Source organism: Psittacula echo, assembly GCF_963264785.1.
Source record: "Psittacula echo genome assembly, chromosome: 2".
In the NCBI taxonomy this organism is placed as follows: Eukaryota; Metazoa; Chordata; class Aves; order Psittaciformes; family Psittacidae; genus Psittacula; species Psittacula echo.
The window spans coordinates 153,440,006-153,463,409 of NC_137737.1; the positions used below are offsets into that span (position 1 = coordinate 153,440,006).

General features: G+C 44.8%; 1 protein-coding gene across 2 annotated transcripts in view; it reads right to left on the reverse strand.

The window, feature by feature from the left end:
• The window catches only part of ST3GAL1 (ST3 beta-galactoside alpha-2,3-sialyltransferase 1), a 71,619-nt gene that overhangs the window by 37,614 nt on the left and 10,601 nt on the right, over window positions 1-23,404 (reverse strand). Inside the window, exon 2 of one of the 2 annotated variants that reach the window (XM_080610257.1) lies at window positions 15,012-15,111. The exons of the other annotated variant lie outside the window; for it this stretch is intronic. The gene's annotated coding sequence lies outside the window, so the exon portion shown is untranslated. The remainder of the gene's footprint in view (window positions 1-15,011; window positions 15,112-23,404) is intronic. 2 annotated transcript variants of the gene reach the window in all.

Below are 23,404 nucleotides of genomic sequence, written 5' to 3' on the forward strand. Positions count from 1 at the left end.
TTAGTTCTGGACATTCGTTCATAGTTGGGTGAGGTGCTGAGAGGTTTCCTCCCATGCAAAGAAGGCATCAACCAGTTACACGTGACTGTTTTAATATGTTTGTCTAACTCTGTCTGAAAACAGCCTGTAAAGGAAATTCTCCTGCCTCGCCGAGTGATTTAAAACCATCCCTTGCTTAGAAAACAGCTAAAAAAAGCCCTTCCCCAAACTCTCTTTTAATTAACAGTGTTAAAGAAAGAAATTGAAGCAAGACCAGCATTCAGATATAGCACTATGCTGTGAACCTTTCAGCCCTGAATCAAAGCCAGACTCTGGATAACGCCTCAGAGCATCGCCTTGTAGCGTCTGTGAGCATCCACGTGCTGCTGAAGCTGCACTCTGGCTTGCACAGCCATGTAGGGGTACAAGAATCATAGAATCATGCAACATAGAATCATTTAGGTTGGAAAAGACCTTTAAGATCATTGATTCCAACCATTAACCTAACACTGCAAGTCCACCACTAAACCATGTCCCTAAGTGCCGCATCTATGCATCTTTTAAATACCTCCAGGTGACTCAATCCTGGGCAGCCTGTTCCAATGCTTGACAATCCTTTCAAGGAAGAAATTGTTCCTAATATCCAATCTAAACCTCCCCTGGGCAACTTGAGGCCATTTACTCCTATTCTATTGCTTGTTACTTGGGAGAAGAGACCGACCCCACATCACTACAACCTCCTTTCAGGTAGTTGTAGACAGCAATAAGGTTCCCCCTGAGCCTTCTCCAGGTTGAACAATCACAGAAATAATGCCCCCCACCTTCCAGATACACATGGCCTGGGAAACAGCTTCAGCCTGTGATCCCATCCCTCATTTACAGGCCATGATGCTATGCTGGGAATGATAGGGAAAGTCCTGGGATGCATTGGGCCAGGTGGGGAGGAGAACATAGGCTGAGCAGACTGCACACAGCCACATACATGTAGCTCAGAGGGACAGCAGGGGCTACGCTTTACCTAAGGAGATTAGTTTTGCTGTTTTGTACATATCCAAATGGTTAAAGCATTTCCGTAACTTTCCTTTGTCCTCACCTTTTCACCCCAAGGTAGAGGAAGAAAGAGGAGAAGGTACTAGGAAAGAGGATTTGCATGGATTAGCTGGGGGCAGGAAGCGTGTGGGAACAGGTTTACTGCCCTGCTGACAGGGCTTACAGCTGGAATTAACCCTTATATGAGTCATGTTGCTGTATGCAGGGAGGTAGGGGGCATGCAAGGATCTATACACTGTTCAAAATCCTGCTGGTCCAAACCAACCCAACCTCCCACTGTGATAAAACTCTTTTCTATAGCAGGAGCTGAAACAAATGAGAGGGATATTGACCCTCTTCCTCCCCATGGCTTGTATTAGGATCACAGCATAATTTGGGTTGGAAGGGACCTTCAAAGCTCATTTAGTCCAACCCCCCTGCAAAGAGCAGGGACAATCTTCAAGTAGATGAGGTTGCACAGAGCCCCATCCTACCTGGCCTTGAGTGTTTCCAGGAATGGGGCATCTAGCAACCTGTTCCAGTGTTTCACCACTCTCACAGTGAAGAATTGCTTCCTTATATCTAGCCTGAATCTAACCTCTTATAGTTTAAAACCATTATTCCTTGTCCTATCACTACAGGCCCTAGGGGGTTACTGGCGCTCTCTCCAACTCATCCTTTGCAAAGGGCTGGAGCTGCATAGCATTGATGGGGAAAACGTGATTTTCAGCTCAAGTTGCTCAACACAGGCAGGATAAAACCAGCTTTACACAAACAATGGGGGTGAGCTCCACATTTAGTGGCCGGGCTCCATAGCATCATCACAGCAGACAAAGGGAACTAAGAAGTTTCTGCAGCCCCATCAGTGCTACTGGGGAGGAATAAAACCCCTTTGCTACCCAGATGCCCGTCAGCAACATTCCCTTATATGCAGGTGAGGTTCCTGCAGGCAATACCTGCCCCAAGCCCAGAAAACATGGCTTTGTGAGAGTGCACATGGCCTGCAATGTCCTCCTGTCCCCAGGCTATCTAGCCCTGATGTGTAAAGTTGGCTTGACAGATATCGCGCATTGCTTCAAATTGGCTAGACATCTTTAAATGACTGTAGAAATACCAAGCTAATTAAGAAATGAAGACAGAGCTGTCTTCCTGATGAGCAAGCAAAAGAAATCAAAGACACCAATAGTCCCAGACAGTCAAGAATTAAAACAGAATTAAGAAAAATACAATAAATCCCTGGCAATGCCAGACCTGAAGTGACAAAATCCGGGTGGTGTTTGAGGCTGCACGGTGACAAACAAAGCACACAGTGCTTTCATTTGGGCTCTAAGTTCCCACAGATACTGAGCATCCGCCCCTTACTGGTTTCCACAATTTCAGCCACCCATCACCCCCATGAAGCCAGAGCAAAATCCCTCAGGATTGCTGTTCCTCAAAGTGAGAAACCCCCAATTTACCCCTGTTTTCAGCAACATCCCGCTTTGGCTGTCAGCATCGTTTGTCACACTCATACACAGACATCGCACACCCCCAAAGACAGGGCTTCAATATCACTTTTGAAGCGCATTGGGAAGGTGTCACCGAACAGAACTTATCATCACCGCTGTTGTCACCTCCTGACCCACTGAGGCTGGTTTGCTGTGGGAGGATTAACCTGGGAGCAAACCAAGAGGAGAAGGCGGCACACAAGGAGCCGGTTCAAGCCCCGGGACAACTCTTTACCACAAGCCTTTTTTACTGTAATCCCTTCAAATACCACCGTGCACAAGGCACGCAGCTGCCAGCTCTGCTTTATAGATGGAGAAGGGGTAACCGAGCCTGCGGCCATCCATCTTTATCACCCTTACAGAGCTTGAGGCAGAGATGCAACATCCATCCCCTGCTCCTGACTCCATTCCTTGCCTTTCCCACTGCATTCAGCATTTCAAAGGTAACTCATTCAAGCTGGGACAATAACAGAAATGTTGCTTTGCCTTTTGCAGCCCTCTTCACACCTCTTTTCCAGGGCTGTGTTTCAGCCTCCAAGCAGTTGTTAGGCAGCTGTCCCTGGCAGGGGTAAGAATTAGTTTAAGATGAAGCTGGCTGCTGTTCCCATAGATCTCTGCCAAGTCTCTATGTGCTCCTTGCCTGATGCTCAACCAGAGCAGCCGTTCGGGGTGGGTGCTTTGTGCCTGCAGGAGGAGGAGGGGGTTATTAGGCAGCCTTGTAACAGATTGGGTTCTGGACAAGGGAAAAGCTTGCTGGCGCAGTAGTCAGCTGTCAGGGACATCACCCGTGACATGACAAGAGGCAGTGAGAGCCTAAAACAGACTGGGGGAGAGAAAGGCAAAGTCCTTCAATGCCATCTGTTTAAAGGCAAGGAGGGAGAGAGGAGGGGGCAACGCATGTGGAACTCTTTATGATACAGTAAACCACAGACAGAGCGAGCACTACCAGCTGCGTCAGTGCCTGCAAAGGGCTGCAGGGCCCCCCGGCAGCAGCAGTGCTGGTTTGCCTGGCACCAGCCACCAGTTACCTGCTGCTTCTACCTGCACCTTGGAGACCTGCACCTTGTTATTGTCACCCACCTTGTTATTGTCACCTATCCTATTCAGGATCATTTTTTGAGTGTGACGGGGTACATATTATCAATTCAAGGTTTTTATTTGTTTGTTTTCTAGCTATGCCTCTCCATGCGCGCATGCAAGCCTAGATTTCACATATTGCCTTGCTCTAGGGCAAAGAAGCCACATAGAATAATAGAATTGTTTGGGTTGGAAAAGACCTTAAGATCATCCAGTTCCAACCTCCTGCCATGGGCAGGGACACCTCACGCTAAACCATGTCACGCAAGGCTCTGTCCAGCCTGGCCTTGAACACTGCCAGGGATGGAGCATTTACTACTTCTATGAGCAGCCTGTGCCAATGCCTCACCACCCTCACAGTAAAGGCATCTACTCAGATTTGCACAACGTCATGGTCACTGAGGTTGCAGAGATGTAAATACGGTGCTTAGTGTGACATTATCCACAGGTTCCTCATGCAGACAGTGGTGTTCCTGCAGAGGGCAATACAAGTCACCTAGGGATGATGGAGCAGGTGAACAGAGGTGGATAAGCTCTTGGGTTGCTCCCCACAAACAGCTTGGACGAGAGCTAGGACACACACCTCGATCCCACCCTTTCAACTCATACTTGTAGCCTCGAAGTTAAATGCATTCACTGAGCAACCATGGCACTGGGGCTTGCTCCCTTCATTGGCAATGTGGGGAGCCTTGATGCAGTGGTTTAACCCTGGCGGGACACCAAGTGCCCACCAAAGCTGCTCTGTCACTGCCCTCCTCAGCTCAACAGGGGAAAGAAAATATAGTGAAAGGCTCATGGCTTGAGGCAAGGACAGGGAGAGATCACGCACCAGTTACTGTCACAGGCAAAACAGACTTGACATGGGGAAATCAGTTTAATTTATTGCCAATCAAATCAGAGTAGAGAAATGAGAAATAAAAACTAAATCCTAACCTCACCCTCTCCCTTCTTCCAGGGCTCCACTCCTGATTTCCTCTACCTTTTTCCAGCAGCACAGGGGACAGGGAATGGGCATTGTGGTCAGTTCATCCCAATCGTGTCTGTCTCTCCTTCCTCCTCAGGGGAGGCCTCCTCACCCTCTTCCCCTGCTCCAGCATGGATCCCTCCTGCAGGAGACAGTCCTCCATGAACTGCTCCAACGTGAATCCTTCCACACGGTGCAGTACTTCAGGAACAGACTGCTCCAGTGCAGGCTCCACTCTCCATGGGGTCACAGGTCCTGCCAGGAGCCTGCTCCAGCAAGGGCTTCCCACTTAAATACGTTACCCCAGAGGCGCTACCACCATCACTGATGGGCTCAGCCTCAGCCAGCAGCGGATCCGTCCTGGAGCCGGCTGGTGTTGGCTCTATCAGACATGGGGGATGCTTCTGGCAGCTTCTCACAGAAGGTCCCCTGCTACCAAAGCCTTGCCACACAAACCCAATACACTCACCCTCTCACTTACTGAGCTCCTAATGTGGACACGAAAATGAAGCGCCTAAGAAGAGGCAAAGTGAATAACTCGGAGTGCAGCAGAAGGATACATTAGCTGACAACAACCACAGAGATTTTTTTCACTGCTGGACCTGTCAGTGTATTTTGAGCCTGCTCCAAGTTCACATGAAGCCAGCTGAGCCTTCCAAATGATTTCCACCAGCTGCTTTTATCTAAAGTCCCTGTCTGAAAAATTCAGGATTAATTTTAAGATTGTCTCTGTTTATAACAGCGAACATTAAGTGCAGGTCATCTCCTATATATAACAGAATAGGGACAAACAAATACAACGCAACATAATGGGTACAGGCACTTTCTCTCTAGATCTACTCCGTTCCCTTCAATGAGAACTCCAGAAGCAGGTCCTGCAAGAAGCATCTTGCTCTAGCTAGAGCAAGGGCCCTGTGAAGGACTCTTGATGTGCCCTGTCAGACCGGGTTCAAAGCACAAAGCCAACAGAAAAGCTTCTAAAAACATGTGCCAGCATCTTTCATCAATTCCCAAGCTGCAAAGAGGAATCAAAGTTAGAACACTAAATTCTGAGTTCTGCCCTTCACCACATTTCCCTTTATGAGAGAAAAAAAACCCAAGCCTGTAATCATCAGTATAATTGCTGACTTGGATTTGAAAGCAGAAAAAAAGTGGTAGGTCCATCTTTTAATTATTAACATAACTAAGCTTATTGCATAATACCTGCTTGCTTTTGGAAAGCAGCCCTGTCTACCTGTCCCAACAGCACATTACTGAGTTGGCAAGAGCAGGAGCTTCTGAGTGAATAAGAAAAGTTCTTCAGATCAAGCTCTCTTGCCAAAAGTTTCATCTCGGAAGGCTGGGTCACCAATAACACAACGTTTTGAAGGAGAAAGTCCCCTTGTTACAGTCCCCTTCACTGTAGCTTCCATTCCATCTGGCTGCGTGTGATGCTTGCAGTTTATTTATCCCACAAATGATTACAAAGAACATTTTAGTAGAGAGGATTCCTCTGCCAGATCACATACTCGGAGTGCTGAGATGACACATCTCCTCCCACCTGTCTTTGATCAAGACAAAACCTGTTGCTTGAAACCTGGGCTTAGACTCTCAGACAATGGTCCACTATGGCTGTGATCCTGTGTCCTGTGCTGCTTCATGGAGCTGGAAGCTTGATCCTGGACCATGCAGAGGAAGAATCCCTCTAGAATACCCTGATTGGGCTTGGCATCCCTTTCATCCTTCCACTACCAACAGATCTGCAACACTGAGGACTTCTTGCAGCGTTTGGATGGCTTCTCTCTGCTGTTCGGTGCTGATTGTCAATAACTAGATAGACTGTTGGTATAGTCTGAGCAGCCAGTCCCACTGTGCCTGTCATCCAGTGTTTATAATCCTTAGTTAAAGTCTCATAAAACACCCAACTGCTGGTCTTGCAATGATAAATCAGCATTTCAGAATTTACTCTTGCTTCCATGCAGTGCTATCAATCACATCCAATATATATTTTATACTGCTTCCTTTCGACTTAACCTTAACACTGTACAAAGCATAGTGTGGGGGGTTGAGAACACCACCAGCGTGTATCTGAATACGAACAACTACAGTTGAGTTTAGGGGGTTGTGCTGGATCTGTATCTCTGAGTGGAGTTCTCAAGCTTTTATGAAGACAACAAAGCCCCTGCTCCTTGCCTGGTGATGCCTTAGCCCTCCTGTGTCATAAAACTGATAGAAAGAAAAAGACCAAACACATTAACCTTTCTGACTCTGCTTAGTCTAGTTTTCTCCTAGCAAGGGAGAGTCAACACTGCATGAATACATTAGCACAACAAATAAGGCACTAGTTGGCACTTCAAGTGGCTCCTAAGATCTCTTCACAGCGGTGCAATATGCTGTCAGCACGACAAGCCAGGCACCACATGCCTTTATTTCTCATTCACTGAAGAGATACTGGGCTCATTGAAGGCTTTGCCCAAAGGCAAGAGAGGTCACAGCCCCTCCTCAGGCAAGTGCTGCTCCAAGATGTCCTTTTCCTGTGCTCTGAAAAACATTTCTAGTTCATAAATTTATGGTGTAGGTTCAAATGTCTCCCAGTAGCTCTTCCAGCTACAAATATGGTTTCACCCTTCAGATGCTGCACTGGCAGCAAAATCAAAGCTTCACCACTGCCCAGCCATTCCAGTTTGGAAACAGTATTTTTGGCTAAGATTTCTCCAATCAACTTAATTCCCACTAGTCAATCACGATGGTCTGCTCACATGAAGGCAGCACTCTTCATGCTTTGTCTACAGAGAAGCAATCCCATGATTTTGGTGCTCTAGCGAGCTTTCCCTCAAAGGTACATTTCTCTGCGTGAATCATTTAGACAGGACTGTTCTCCCTTTTGACTTGCTATTTAACTGTCTAGGAGACAGCATTTAAATGCAAGAAGGCAAAACAATAGTATTGACTGTCCGTTGTCCGGGTTTATTTAATTCTGTAAAGCAAACAGCTTGTGTGAAATGCACTCCAGGTAATAAAATCGTATTGCACATTTGCTTATAAGAGGGTCACCAGGGAAAGCAAATGCGCCTGTACTCAGCAATAAATATTTGATTCTGTGTTGCACAGCAATTATTCAAAATGAGAGAGACTATTGGATCCAAGACTGCTGCCCTTTAGGACTCAGCCTGTCAAGTCACATTGCTCTGTACTTTTTATCCAAGTGGATTTCATCTCCACACTATTATTGCTGGGTGATATTCAGGTCTTTAAGTCCAAGTTGCACCGAGCTTGAAAAACAACATTTGACTACCTGCCTGCCCTTTCTTTGTTAAAGGGAGAATTGCTTTCTTATGATTATTTTCAGTTATCAATATGCCATAGCATATTAAAGGAGTAAAATTTAAAACACGCAGATGCTTTTTTCTGAGAGGACAGAGAAAGACTGAGATTTCAATTTAATCACCCCTAAAATTGCTTCTTCCTTAGCTTTAAAAATGCCACAGCTTTAGTCATCACGAGGAGGTTATGATCCTATCGTATATTTACTTTCTCTGGTTTTTGTACAGACTTATAAAAATAGCAGATTCCTGACAAATTTCCAGTCGTCTGAAATTTAACAAGGATTCATTAATATATCTTACACATACATCCCTCTATATCCTCAACATTTATTACCTATCTAGCCTGCACTTGATAGACTTTTATATAATGCTCAGCCTAGAGAAATGTAACGAAATTCCACAGAGCTTAAGCGCATGCAGAGATGTGTGCCATTTCCCCTTAAAGTAAGATTTAATCAATGCAGTGCCACCTCAACCCTGGCCAGATGATCAGTCAAAGCTGCTCTGAGTAATATCTTGGGAAGTCTGAGCCTACAGACAATTACAGACCACTTAATCACAAAATTTAATCAAGATAATAATTAGGCGCTGCATCCTGTTTAATGCACGAGGATGTGAGCCTTCCAGCTCCTGCTGCCAGATCGGAACTGAACACAGGAATAGGGGGAAGAATCAGCAAAGTCAACAGACTATATCCTTGATGACAGAAGGAAAACTGAACGCGAACAGCTTGCCAAATCCTTCAGAAGCACTCCAGCACTTTGTGCCAGTCGAAACCCCAACCCTACAGGATTCTTTCATAGATCTATTTCTTCAGAAGACCAACTTAATACCTTTTATTTGACCAGGCTTGAGAGATAAAGCCCAGGGTCCTGGCACAGTCACTGCTTTACTGATGCTTAGCAAGCACTTTTTGCTCAGATAAACCTCGCCCGGCACAGTGGACAGGAAAGGAAAAGCTCTATTAAGTGACTTTTTCAAGGTCAAAATGAATACTACAAATCTGCCAGCCATCTCAGCCACTGTACTACGCTGCCACGGTTGGGTCAGCCTTGTAGGGCAAGCAAAGAGATACAAGACTCTAGGTAATGAATTGTTTGAGGTACCACATATTTACTGTAAGCTAAGCAAAGTCACTTCCTGGGATAGATGCTATTAAGAGGATTTTTCCTTATTTTCCTCTAACTTCAAAGTGCTGCATCAGGCTCCTTGTTAGAGCCTAGTGGCATCCACCCGTCACTGAGCTGGAGAAAACAGCAGCAGCAGCAGCAACGCGTCTGTAAGCATTAAAAAGCCCAGAAACATGAAGGCTTCGAAGAAAGAGCAGAGGGGTGTAGAAAACAGACTCGATGACCCAGCTTCCAGTTCCAAATTCTACAAACCCCCTGCGGTGAAAATAGGATGAAAAGTAGATTTATCTTCCCCTCCCCACCCCCTCCGGCTTTAAACCAGTGGAGATACTGGCTAATATTTAAAGTGAGTAGCTTCTCATAGTGGGCCACAGAAAACCAACTCTACAGACTGATAGGGTAGTGAAATCCTTTCTTTACACATATAAGACCTTAACAAAGAAAGAAAGAAAGGGAAAAGAAGTAGAGCTGAATGATGGTAACATTTCAATCTTCAGAGCCACTGTTAGCTACAATGAATCTCTTTTGTAAATTCAGCGTCTTGAGCTGCAAATACTTATCAAGAGTGTTATTATCAGTGATTGTGAGCCTGCGAACAAGAATTCCCACTGTATTTTAATGGCTGCTGGCCATATCCATCAGAAAGGGGACTCTAACAGACATACAGTTATCGTTGTTCAATTTTTAATGAATATATGGCATTCCCATTCATTATTTAAGCGACATTCCGATGTAGTTTCAGTCAAAGCTGCCTCTTCATAAATGTTATTAGCTACAAATGCGCCTTTAGTAAAATATTACACTGTGCTAAAATAAAGCGTTGTACTGATAATCAAAGGAAAATGAATGGAAGGAACTAAAATCCACAGCGATGCAGTCTGAACCCATTCACTCAAAAACCTCTTTGATTTTAACAGGCAATTTCTCAGAGCCCAGCACAGGCATGCAGAGTCAAGCACACACCAAGACACAAGAAACACCTTCTCCAAACTCCTGAGGCTCACACACAGGCTGCTACCGGATTATCTGAGTCGAAGCAGGCCTATCTGTGGTCAGCTTGTCCACAACTCAATTACACTGTCTGCACATCCAATATACATGCCCCTCTGGGCAGTTTTACATTCATTATCCAACAGTTTGCACCACGTACTTTGGAAAACACTGTATATATTAGTGTTTGGGCTGCTGAATGTGGTTCAGTGCGGTTCAAGCTCTGCTTTTCTCATGGGTGCTTGTATATTTTGATAAACTTGTGTGCTGAGGTATCTCAAATTAAGCACTCAAATGAAACATCCTAAATCTCACCAGGTTGCAAATGCTGGGCCCAGCCTGCTCACTATCCAAGCCAGGAAGCAGCTATTTGTTTCCTCTAAATTAATCCCAGCTCAGCAAGACACTTAGGCACACATCTAACTTTATAAAGACAGAGTGGGTTTCCCACTCGCTTAAATAATGCAGATGCAAATGCTCTGTTGAATCAGGTTTATAAAAATCCAATAGCAGTCAGTAATAAATACTGTGACCTACAAGAGCTGCTCCATAGCCAGGAGGTTGGAGCACTCTGCTGGGATCTGTAATGCAGTGTCCTCACTACCAGCCATGGGATTATCCCCACTTCCCTGCATCCTGCTCTATTCCGCAGGCTGAGAGCCACTCACAGTCCTCCTCCTCGCTCTGTCTGGGAATGTGTCTTTATATAGAAGGTATCCATTATACAAGATTTATCTTGGGTTTCCCTGCCCTCTTCTTCTAACTGTGCATCTGAGATGAAAATACTGTCAGTGCCGAGGCTGGGTGTCTGGGACAGGAGGGGCAGAAGCAGGGATAGTTTATTTGCTAGAGCAGCAGGCTTTCCTTGTGCAACAACTCTGTATTACATTGGGTTTATTTCTACCAGGATAAAAGAGCAAACCCACACTTCATTGGAGTTGTGAACCTGTCCCCACCAACAGTATACGTGGAGCATGCCAAAGACAAAGGTGAAACTGCGCCCTGCCAAACCTGGCCAGCTCTGATAGACTCTGTGCCAGGAAAGGGGCAGAGACTGATAGGACGCCTAAGTGCAAACCTGCGTATCTAACACCTTCTGGTTAGCAGCTCTCTTCCCACAGTAGAACCTAGACTCTGCAGGGACTCTGTCTTAAAGGAAAAAAAGACAATAACAATAATAAAGATAATAATGTGCCCAGAGGTAATAATAATAATAGCAGTAATGATGATAACAATAATAATGTTCCTAGAGTTACCTGGTGGTAGTCATGGTAGTACTTGTAGTAACAGTAATGATAATAATAATGTTCCCAGAGGTACCTGGGGTGATGTCCCTGCACAATGCATCTTGGCAGGAGTGAGTATTTGACATCTATCTTACGGCTGCACACAACAGGCACCTGAACATTAGGCATTCCCTTCTGCTTGTGTTTCCTTGGGGTCTCCACATTGTATGTGTTGTGCCCAACACATGTGGACAAGACAGGCTTTTGCAGAGAAGTCAGCCACAAGCACCAGGTTTTTTTCCTTCCCACCACTGAGTGCACTGATCAGGATCTCACCTGCAGAACTAATAATCTATGCCCTGAAAGAAGATATCCAGTGCTGCTTGGGTTTTATTTGGAGCGGAGCAGAAGCTTGGGAGGTACTTTTGGGTGAAGTACGCTCAAGATGAAAGATCTGGAGCACAAGAAAGGTATCCTCCATGTAGCTTTGAATAAGGCCTTCAAAAAGGCATGACTTCATGCACATAGAGGTCCTGTGGAGGATCTGGCCCTGACTGATATACAATATTGTCGTGGTTTAAGCCCAGGCCGTAAATTAGAACCACGCAGTCTACTTCCCCCCCCCAACACCTTTCTTCCCTCTGCTCCTGGAGGGATGAGGAGGAGAATCGAAAGAATGCAACTCCCACGGGTTGAGATAAGTGATACTTAGTGACTAAAGGAAAAGAAAACAAGCAAAACAATCCCCTAACATTAGCCATTTTGATAGCTTTAGGAGATGGACCATCAGCATCAAGAAAGATAGGGACATGGAGAGTTGCTCTAGAGCTGACTGCAGTTTTCTTAGAGCAAATCTGGACTTTTGCAGCCAGTTTTGGTGCATACTCATCCTAAAGAAACACATCAATTTCTCCATGCGCATATAATGCGACTTTTCCTACACTTTGGGTAAGCCCTTCACAGATACCCACCGTGTGATCCTGAAGGTCTGACTTCATAAAGAAGTTGCAGTGGGAGGTGGTTATCCTCCAGCCTGGTTGGAATCTGTCACTGCTGTCATTTTAAAAGGCGATTGTGAGAAGGCATCTCATCCAGGCTGAAAGAAACAGCATCTCCATCTTAAAACTCCTTCTGTGCCGCAGGATTATTTCCATGGAGTCACAGGTAAGAAGCACCCTCTCCACCTATGCTCTCCAGCAGTTAAGATGCTCTCCAAAACTTACATTTATATTTCTCAGTGCCTTTGTTAGATTTAGAAAGCAAAATTAAAGCATTATTAGGGGCTAAAGGGTCAGGTACATACTCAGCCAACTAGCTGGCAATAACTCCACATGGAACAGAAAGATTCCATAACAAACTTTTTTAATGAGAAGGATGGCCAAAAGCCAAGCAGACATTGTAGAGGATACCTCATTAAAGAAATTGATAACCCTAAGTCAGGTCAATCTGTTTAAGTAACTCAATGGCTTCAGTCAGATAGGAATAGATCTGTTTAATTTGCCTTCAGAAAAGCAGCAGCACAGTGGGAGCGGAGGAGGAGATCTCAGAGAGCCTTAAGCTTTCCATAAAAGTTGGTAATCAGGGGAAGTTGCATCTGTGGTTTACTCACTTGGAAGAGAGACATCTCACACACAGCAAGCTGAAACACAGTTGTAGGCAGTGAGAGCAACCACACACAAGGAGTGGATCTGCACTCGGCAGCATGTGCTAATACCGTGGGATCTTCCCTGCACAGCCACAGCCTGCATGGGGAACATGGGGCTGACCAAAAGAGCCAATCAGGCAAATGGCAAAACACTAAATATAAGGCATGAGCCAGAACCTGATTTCTTTTTACAGCTTTGCAGCACTTTGGCAAGCTTCAGCAGGGAAAAGCAAGATGATTTGTCCCTGCCCATGGCCGGGCGATTGGAACTAGATGATCTTAAGGTCCTTTCCAACCCAAACCAATCTGTGATTTTCTGCTGGAACAAAAAGCTCAGAATATGGTTCTTGTTTGGAAAGTCAAGCCCAGGGGCCCCAAATGGGAAAATAAGTTCTTGCAGTTTGAAAAGACCATGCTGTGAACTAAACAGCACTGCTTGGCCTCCACCAGGATTTCCGCTCTGCTTTCACTCACCCATGCTGACAGCAGGGTTATCACTTCAGGATTTCCATGATGCTGAGCACAGCACAGCAACCAGTGTGCTGCGCATCCAGGCTGCAAACTGCCAGCAGCCCAAACAGCATCTTGCTCATGACTGCTCCTTACAGGACACCATATCAGCAGTAATTAGCAAACTGCTGCTAAGCTCAGACCTCTCATTTGCAGGTATCCGGCTCACAACACGGGTATGACTATGGGGCTTATTTCATCACTGAGCAGACAAATAACGCCTTTAAGTAATTGCATGGTTTCGTAATAGGTAAATAAGGACTTTGCTTCAAAAAAATTAAAAATAAACCTGGTGCTGGTTTTGTTACCAGCAGATCTCAGCAGTAACCCAATAAGAGGTTTTGTCATGCTTGGACTTAATTTACCTTTTAGAGATGACGTATAATAAACTATCATAATGATAAAGAGCCAGACAGGGTAAATTGAGTCCCTATCAGCCAGGCTTCAAGCAAACCTTAAGCTTTATTATGTATGAGTGTACACAGTAATGAATAAGTACATCTCTCACAGGCTTTTGTTCCTTACAGGCACACTTTGAGAGATTTGGTGCGTGTCAGCAGCCCCAACCATTAAATACCTTTCAGTTGGACCTCAGAAATCATAAGGTTTTGAATTCTTTGAATAGACCTTCTGGTCTCAGCACTGGAATCACACCTCAAAGCTTCTCCAGCTAATAAGAAAGTTAGGGAGACTCCCACATTTCTACCGAACCTGAAAAGGAGGCGTAGTGAAACACCATTAAGATAACCATAATAACATCTTTAATCTTATCAACACAGCAATAATCCACAAGACTAAAATTGGCAGCTACAATCTCAAGTGAAACCCATTTGTCCAGAACAGAGTACTGGAAAAGTACTGGGAAAGGGCATGACATCCCAATTGAAGGCTCTCCTGATTTTCCCAAAAGGGGCCCTGTTAGGTACATGCTTAACCAGGGATGTGAGGATCACAGCGATCGTGGCCACCTCTTACTGCACCAAAATCACCTGCCTCATGGGCATCACATGGGATCACAGAATGGTTTGAGTTGGAAGGGACCTTACAGCTCTATTCAGTTCCAACCCCTTGCCACGGGCAGGGACACCTTCCATTAGACCACGTTGCTCAAAGCCTCATCCAATCTGGCCTTGAACACATAACAAGGACCTCCAATACCCTACCACGTACACAAATGTCCCCTTTGGGATGAAAGGAGACCAACCCAGGAGCTACACAGGTTGGGGATGAGGATATTTCAGCCAGGATTTTGGTTACATGATTACTATGGGCCATTAAGCTGTTCTCCTCTGGCTGGATTTGTTGTTGACTCAACAAAGGAAAGCGCAGAGGGCTGAGTACCTGCCAAGCCTGTGCAGAGCCATTGTGCCAAATAGGAAAGAAAAAAAGCCAGTAAAAAATCAGAAGGAAGCCACAGACACTTGTTTTTCCTTACACCTGCAAAACCAAAGCTAACTTCCCTTTTCTCTCAATGGAAAACCTGAAAATGCAGAACCTTGGGAGAAAACTACCCCCCATGCTGTGCATACATAGTGAATGTTTAACAATCCCATCCCAAACTTCACTACCTGAAGTCCAGCATACGTTGATTCACCTTCTCCTAGGAACTTGCACTTGTTCTTATATGGAAAATGAATGATAAAGCAATGAGAAAGGGGAAAAATCAAACCTGATGAATGCCCACGTTCCCAAGACAGCCAGCTCCGAGCAGGTGGACACAGCAGGAATCACTTGCGTCTCAGGAGCAGCGAGAGATGCGTGATCTGGATCTGCAGAGAGCTTGGGTTAGTCAAATGAATATTTCAGGGCATTTTGCCAGAATGAAGCAGAATGAAACAGAGATAATCCGCTGAAAGAATGCCCCATACAGCAGGGGAACAGACAGATGCTTCCTGTGCATGAGATTTCAGGGTAGCATAAGATCCGTATCAGGACACATGTTCAGCTTGGTCAGCAGCAGCAGATCAGAGGGGCAAAATAAAGGTAAAAATAACACGGAATACGAAAATGCAAGCGCAGAACTACAGCTCAAGTGCTTTGTGTTGGGAAGTTCCCCGAGGTCTGGCATTGAGAAACAGCAGCAGGCAGAGCACTTGAAGAACCACCCCAATGCAAAGCTGCATGCAGGCAGAGAGTAACCTGGAGGACTGTGCAAACCCAGGTATTCCTGAAAGGCTCAGTACAAACCTTGGAAATAAGGAAAGCATCACTGGGAAGCAGACTTGGCATTCCCAGCAAGCTGAAATGCAACTTTTGGTTTGAAAGCTACCAAAACCAACCCCAGCCTGCTAACATGCTATACAGCAGAGGTCTGTTTTGTTTGTCTTTCTGGAAGCATCTGTATTTTGAAAGCCTAAGGATCATCCATCACGGTCATTTCAGACCTCAAAAGTACTGCCCGCAACTTAGGTTTGCTTTGTTGGGTTTTTTTTTAAGTAGTTCCTTAAATGCCTCAAATTAGGTAATTAAGTAAATAGTGTCGCTAGCAGACTTCTGGCTTCCTGTGGTCAGACTTTCCAGTTACATCATGCGCTCTTCAGCAACATCGTTCCTTGCCTTCAAGTGTTTCAGTGTCTCAGAGGATTTTAGATCACATCGTATCTAAGGCTATAGCTGTCCATTGAGTCACACATACTCAAAACATGATGAGTTGAACACACAGAGACACACAGAGAGAAGTGCCGTGCCGCAGAGGTGTGATGTAGAATCACAATCCAGAATCATCTGAACAAGGAGCATGTTTTCACATCCCACAGCTGCATTTGCAAGGCAGCGGTCACAGAATCATAGAACAGTCCTTTCAATTTTCTACAGAATGAGCAATAGAATCACAGAATCATAATTTGGGTTGGAGTGGACCTTTACAGGTCATCTATTACAACCTTCCTGCAATGGGCAGGGACATCTTGAAGTAGATCAGGATACCCAGACCCACATCCTGCTTTATTCTTTCACATATTTAGTTATTAGCAGAGAACAGAAATGATGTTTCTGTACTAAAGAAAATTAATTTTTACATCCTTTCATCCATTTGTGAGAAAAGCCAACAAAAGCACTCTTTTCACAATGACAGTGAACATGTGTGAGGGCAATGGGCTGTCAAATTCAAGACAAACGTGTTATAATACCAACGGTAACTTGCATACACAGCAGAGCTATTCTAGTGAAAAAGAGTCCATGAATCCGCTGCTATAAAACACCAGATAAAAGGATCTGAACAGTGTGAGCAAAGAGGAATTGCCACAGAAATTATAACTGATGAGGAGAAGTTCCATCACCAGCAGTTGGGGCTTCAAAAGACCACCAGAAAGTTGTAAAAGGCTCTTTAAGATATGAAAAGACATTCTCCTCCGCAGCCCTTTGGAGACAGCAGTACAACCCAGAGCATACAGAAGGTTCAACATCTGGCATATCAAGAACCCTGCTTTTCTGGGTTACTCAAAACTGTAGCACAGAGGCAAGTTTCAAGGTCAAATAGACTTTGACAAAGCAGCAACACCTCACTGGAACTTCAATCATAGAACAGTTTGGGTTGGAATGGACCTTCAAAGCTCATCCAGTCCAACCCCCTGCAATGAGCAGGGACATCTTCAACCATTTCAGGTTAATCGTGTCTGCCCTTTGGCATTGGGCTCACAGCATCCTTTCAAGCAGGGGACAAGGCCAAGTATTAAATACTTGAGGCAGTTGTTTTCTCACTTGGAAAACAAGCACTTTGGGGTTCAGTCACTGCATGTGCAAGTGCCTGGGTCTGGGTCAGTCTGGACCTCTCATCCATGAGAGGGTGTGCAGGGGGAAGACACCAGCTGGGTTAGTTTTCAGCATGAGTGATTGTTTGGGGGTTGATTCAGGAATCCGAATCCTGGGGTTGCAGGGCAGCTCTGAGTCAATCAGGCCAGTAATACATTTTTGTCTTCCCACAGAAAGAAGAGCAGATCCTGTTAATTTTGAACCATAAAGAAGCTTCTCCCTCTCTTTCACACTCATCTACAAATGACAACACCTATCTGCTGGATGTTTTTTCAGCAGATTATCACCAAAACATGTATTTTTTTTTTCCTTTTTTTTTTGTTTTATGGGTTAAGAGAAGCTTTCGGGCACAGCTCTCACTGACTTTCAGTGAGGTGCATAGAACCCAGTGCTGCTTGGGCTCTGAAAGCCTCTCATCAGCTTACCTGATGGACAGAGCCTCAAGGCCTCAGCTCTCCACAGAAGAAAACCACAAAACCACTATTAGCTCCCTTGGATTAGATGCCCCAGCTTCTACCCTCTGGCACTTGCAGCCCTAACAAAGAGGTTAATGGGATGTCACTCCTAGCCATGCTTCGACAAGACCTTAAGTTACACCTCAATGCCTGAGCAAGCCACCAAGGCTTCTTTAACTGTCAACAGGGATGAAGTCCCACCTCCACAGCCTCTTTTTTTCGATGTTTTCTCTAAAATGAGACAAATCACATGCCAGAGTACCTATTTGTCTTTGTGACCTACAAAAAGAGGACAGATATCCAGCTCTGACAGCAGTGCGTGCATTGCAGATGCTTGCGCTCAGTCAGATACATCCCACACTGCTCTCCTGCACCCTAAGCAAATTCCCGACACAGAAAAATGCTCCCAGCTCCAGAATTGCTTACTGCCTCCCCATGCCCGTCCTCCACATACTCTCATTTCATAAGGTGAACAGTTTGTTTCCAATTAAAAGAAACCAAAGTATTCTTCAAAGCAAATGAAGCCACAATTCCCTTGGCGATGCCAGAGAACACCCTTCTGCAAGGTGATTTTTAAATCATGGGGTCTCAGCAATGCATTATTCCCAGGATCAATCCTGCCAATAGCTCTGTCAGCCAGCACCACCGATGATGCACAAGCCTGGCCAATGAGCCACACATGAAACCTGCAGAGAGACACAGAAACCAAGCCCTACCCTCAGCACCGAAAGGCAAGGCTTGTTGCCAAACATAAGCACGATTTTCCTTCATATATTAGTCATGCCACATGTTTTTGCTCCCACTGTACTTCCTAAGGAAATGAGTCCCAGAAGCCAGGCTTTTTTCCTTGTGGTTTGTTTTCCCAGCTCCTCTGAGCACTGACTCCATTTGATGGCTCTCCCTCACCCCTTTTGTCCTCACTGCCAACTCAGGACACCCAGAAGTACAGTGTTCTCAGTGCTTCCTCACCTGAAAAGCCACAGAAATGAATAATACAGACATGCCTGAGAACAAAATGTAGCGGAGCTGCCATGGTTGGGAAGCCCTGAGAACTCAAAACCCCCTTCCCCAGCACAAGCACAATTTCCACACCTCCATACCCCTTCTGAGTGCTGCAACCAAGAGGAGACAGAGACAATGCTGCTCCAGGTTTCATCCTACTAGAGAAGAAGAGTGTTGTGGCAGCAGCCCCCTTCACTCTTCATGTCAAGTGATGTATGAGAATAACATCTGTCTGGTAGGTACCAGAATAATAGCAGTCCATGTGGCACCTCAGGTTACAGAGATGCCTGGGCAGCAGCAATTCCTTTGTGCACAAGGTTTTCTGCTTGAAAAGATGACACCTCTGCAGCTACTTTGGGCCTGGCAGCCCTCCAAACTATGATCCCCTGGGGCACTACTGTGCACGTGCAATGATTCATTCCCATACCCACGCATCCTTCACTGTTCAAGGGTCATCATGGCTGGACATCCAAGGACGTTCCACCTCTTTACCAAGCAGGGCTACCAAATCCTGCTGAGGGACATCTACTCTCAGCACACTGCCAACCAGATGCTGGTTACAACAAGTTGCAACCGTGTCTACTACCTATCATAGAATGGTTTGGGTTGGAAGGGACCTTAAAGCTCACCCAGTTCCAACCCACTGCCATGGGCAGGGACACCTTCCACTAGACCAGGTTGCTCCAAATGCTGTCCAGCCTGGCCTTGAACACTGCCAGGGATGGGGCAGCCACAGCTTCTTTGGGCACCCTGTACCAGCACCTCACCACCTCCACAGTAGATGAGCCACATTCATTCTTATCATCTAGCATATGAAGGGTTTAAAGGTTGTGGAAAACAAAAGCCATTTAGTTAAGACTCATATGGAGAGAGTTCAGATATCATAAACTACCTGTCCAGCAAAAGGAAGGATCCTTTCTTTTATAAACTGGTATATTTAGGATCAGGTAAACATTAAACGCTCATTTCCCCATCCAAAACAGTGGAGTATCTACGAATATTACTTAGGCATATCTTACCATCTCATCAGTCCTGTTTGCACAACATGGGATATGATATGGAGAACCCTTAAAGGAAGAAAAAAAGAGCCCATAAGTGCTATTTATCCTACTGAAGTCTCTTTATACTGCAGATTCAAAGGTTCCCCATACATCCTCATCACTTTAAACTTCTGGTGTCTGTGACTTCCCCACAGAATAAGCCCTCTGCCTTTCATCTCTTTAGCGGTAGATGCCTAAGGAGTGCCAATACTTCAAGTACACTGTGCAGGCCCATTCAGCTCTGATCCAAAAGTTTTTAGTGTGACAGCCCATTTATAAAGCATAGAAAAGAAATATTAATTAAAACCAGACAAGCTGTGAAAGAGGTGCAAAGTAGCAGCTACAGTCTAGAGCAAAACCACACCAAAGTGGAGTTCCCAGCTGTTCTACTGCAGAGAAACGAAACCGTGTCTTCAATCCAGTGTCCTATCCAAAGTCTATCCCCGTTTGCTCATGTTAAAAATGAGCAGTCTCTATTTACCTAATCTCTATCAACAGGACCCCCCCAAAGGCTGGGATCGGAGATAATATAACAGACTTTTGTTGGAACAAAGATAAAGTAAATGTTATCTTGTTTCCCTGAAACTGTAGGCCAGTGCTCAGCCTGTGATTATATAGTAGTTAGGAATAAGCTCAGATCAATATTGTCACTGAAACCCATCTTTTCAAAGCAGTGCCTATAGCAGCACTGCAGGTAGAGGGGCCAGCTGTTAACAGATGTTGGGAAGTTCTTGCGCTTGCATCAACAGAATGTGTTACAGATGTATTCTGGATATTTCTTAAAAGACAAGTCAGTCAGGAATGGTTTTCCTTCACCATGGATGGGTTGATAGACAGTTGTGTGTGTGTATCTATCTTTATACAGATATATCTCCAGGTGCATATATATCTCCAGGTGCATGTGTGAGTATATATATATATATATACACACAGATATATATATATATATAATATATATATTTCCAGGTGTGCATATATATACACACACACACATACACAGACACATCTCCTCCAAGAGGTACCTTGTGTAGGGAAAATGTGGACTCAGCTTGCCCAAATGCTCCATCTAAACCCGCTTCTATTTTTCTTTCCCATACACTGAAAGGTAAGAGAGGTGCTCCCATTTTTTCTCGTTGTAATTTGGGACCTCGCAGTGTAGACCTTGCTAGTTTTTATTATTCCCACACGTGGCGCAGTTCCTTTCGCATTGTTATTCACTGACATATTGTCACTGCAGGGGATAAAGGAAGGAGAAGGCAGAGCAATGACACGAAACACAAGGTTTTAACCTGAAGTTTATTCCTTTTTGGCTGTCTGAGGCTGCTTGAAGCATGAATCCAGTTCTGCTGTTTAAAACAGGAATTACCCAAGTGACTCACCTCTTGCTGAGAGAGGGAGCACTGGCTTGTTCATCACATGCCAGTGTTCCACTTGTCTGTGCTTACAGCGAGAACCTGATTCCTGCAATTTATTCCTAGGTCTGCCATGGACTGCATTTGGGAAATCACAATAAAACCTGGAAAACTTGACAATTTTAAACTGCTGCTTCCCTTCCCAACAGACCCTCACCGTGCAGACTTGAGTTCAAATACTGAGGCTGAGACTTGTGCTTACACTGTAAGTCTCATTCACATAGTCATTAGCAGCACTAAATTGGAGGAGAATCTGCTACGAAATTTAGTCATCTGGTACCATGAAAAAAGTGCTGGCATGGTTGTTTGATGTTCTGAGAGGGGCTGGTACTCCAAACCTGGAGATACCAGAGCTTTTCAAGTCCTGCTCATTATTTACTTTGCAAGGACAAAGGAAACAGTAAGGGCTTTAATCTGTAAATAATCTTTCCTTCGGGGATCTGGGAACAATCTACAGGACAGAATGTTTCCTCCATGAAATGTTTCATTAAAGTGCTGCTCACTTAATAACAAGTTTCGGGAGAGAGAAAAAAAATAAAAAGGAAAAGAAAATAAGTGATGGATTTCTATGCAAAGCCACAATTCCTGCACCTCTTTGCTGCTGTTGTGCTACAAGCAGCTTGCTTGAGTTTCAGGAGATTTGGCTTTGCATAAGAATGTTTCACAGAACAAGAGGCGGGGAAAAGATACTTAAACCCAAGGGAAAAATTAAGAGGGAAAATGCAAGATCAGGTGGCCAGATGAGAAGTTAAAAGCTCCAACACCTTGATCTTGGAACGTCTACTTACATGCAGACTGTGCCCCTCTCCTAAAAGTACATCCCCCCCTTGGTGCACAGATATTCAACCTCAGATCAAAGCATTCTCAAGGATTCTTTTTCTTTCAGCCACTTTCAGTCACTTCCTCCACTCATCCTCACTCTTTCCTACACCCCTTGATACATCGGATACAGGGCAGCACATTGGATTTGAGTTTTAGTGCTGTACATCACCACGATTGATCAGATTTCAGCAAAAAGACTGTGTAATGATGATTTCAGAAAGAGGGAGGAATCATTTTTGTGTGATATTGCAAATCAATCTTCATTTTAGAGTAATTAATTCCAGCAGCTATGAGACTGGAAACACAGATGCTACCGCTTCAGGTACCCAGTACTGCCCAGGTACCCTGCAGCAGTGCAAGCTACAGGCTTTGCAACTAAGACATTTATGATGGGACTCTTCTGTCCAGTAATCACTAGTGAGACAGTACAGGTTGCCAAAAGAGGTGGTAGGTGCCCCATCTCTGGAGACATTCAAGGCCAGGTGGGATGAGGCTCTGAGCAACCTGGTGTAGTTGAAGATGCCCCTGCTCATTGCAGAGGGGTTGGACTAGACCTGTAAAGGTCCCTTCCAATCCAAACCATTCTAAGGTTCTTCTACCCCCAAGTTCAGAGGCAGAGGACTATGACTGCAGCTTACAGGAGCATCAGATACAAGAACAGCTCCTAAGGGAGCCCCACTGCTTGTCCAGGGAACATGGGGTGAAATCCTGGCCACAGCAAATTTGGTAAAAGCAACAGACAGAGGAAGAAAGTCAATAGTCTGATTTGCAGTGGCTGGTTATATTAAGGATGTTGGAAAATGCATTGATGATCCTAGCTAATAATTAAGAGCATCAAACTAAAACTTCAGGCCAAATCATGTTCCCATTTTAGTTCATTTAGATCTGCGAAAATGAACTGAATCACTCAAGATCTTTGTTGACGTAATAAAGCTGGTCATTTTGGCATTGCAGTCCACGGGTACTCACTACAGAAGCTAAACCACAGGCTTGCTCCAGATGGCTTGTCTCTACAACACAGCATATATCCAAGGCACTTCATAAACTAATCACCTACTGATCATATCCCTTCAATTAAAAATTACTCAATATTTCCAAGTGCTGGCAGTCCTTTTAGAAATACCAGAAAATTATGAAGTGCTTGGCCAATAATACCCAGCTTTTCCTACATTACAGAAATGTCAGCTAAACAACATTAACCAGTTTGGTAACCAGTTTATATCTGGCACATGGCGTATTTGGAAGCTTCTCTACCTCTACATGTGTTGTGGCCACAGCCTTAGTGGGACCTGCTGAAAGCAGAGATGAATAGGGAAAAAATGTCTTTTACCCTACAGTGGAGGTACAGATGGAGAGAACTTTTAGAGCAATTTGATTCAATCAAATGGCAAAAGCTGCAAAGGAAGCTCCAGCATCACTCCTTTGTGATGATGTGGGCCTAGGTTGATGAACACATTGCTGCACAAGAGAGGACGCAGAAGGGGAAAGCTTTGTTGAACAGTGCAGGGTTAACCAGGAGCTTTCATTCCCCCACTAAATCACACATTTCCTTACTTGGCTGTGCCACTTATTCTGATTTAT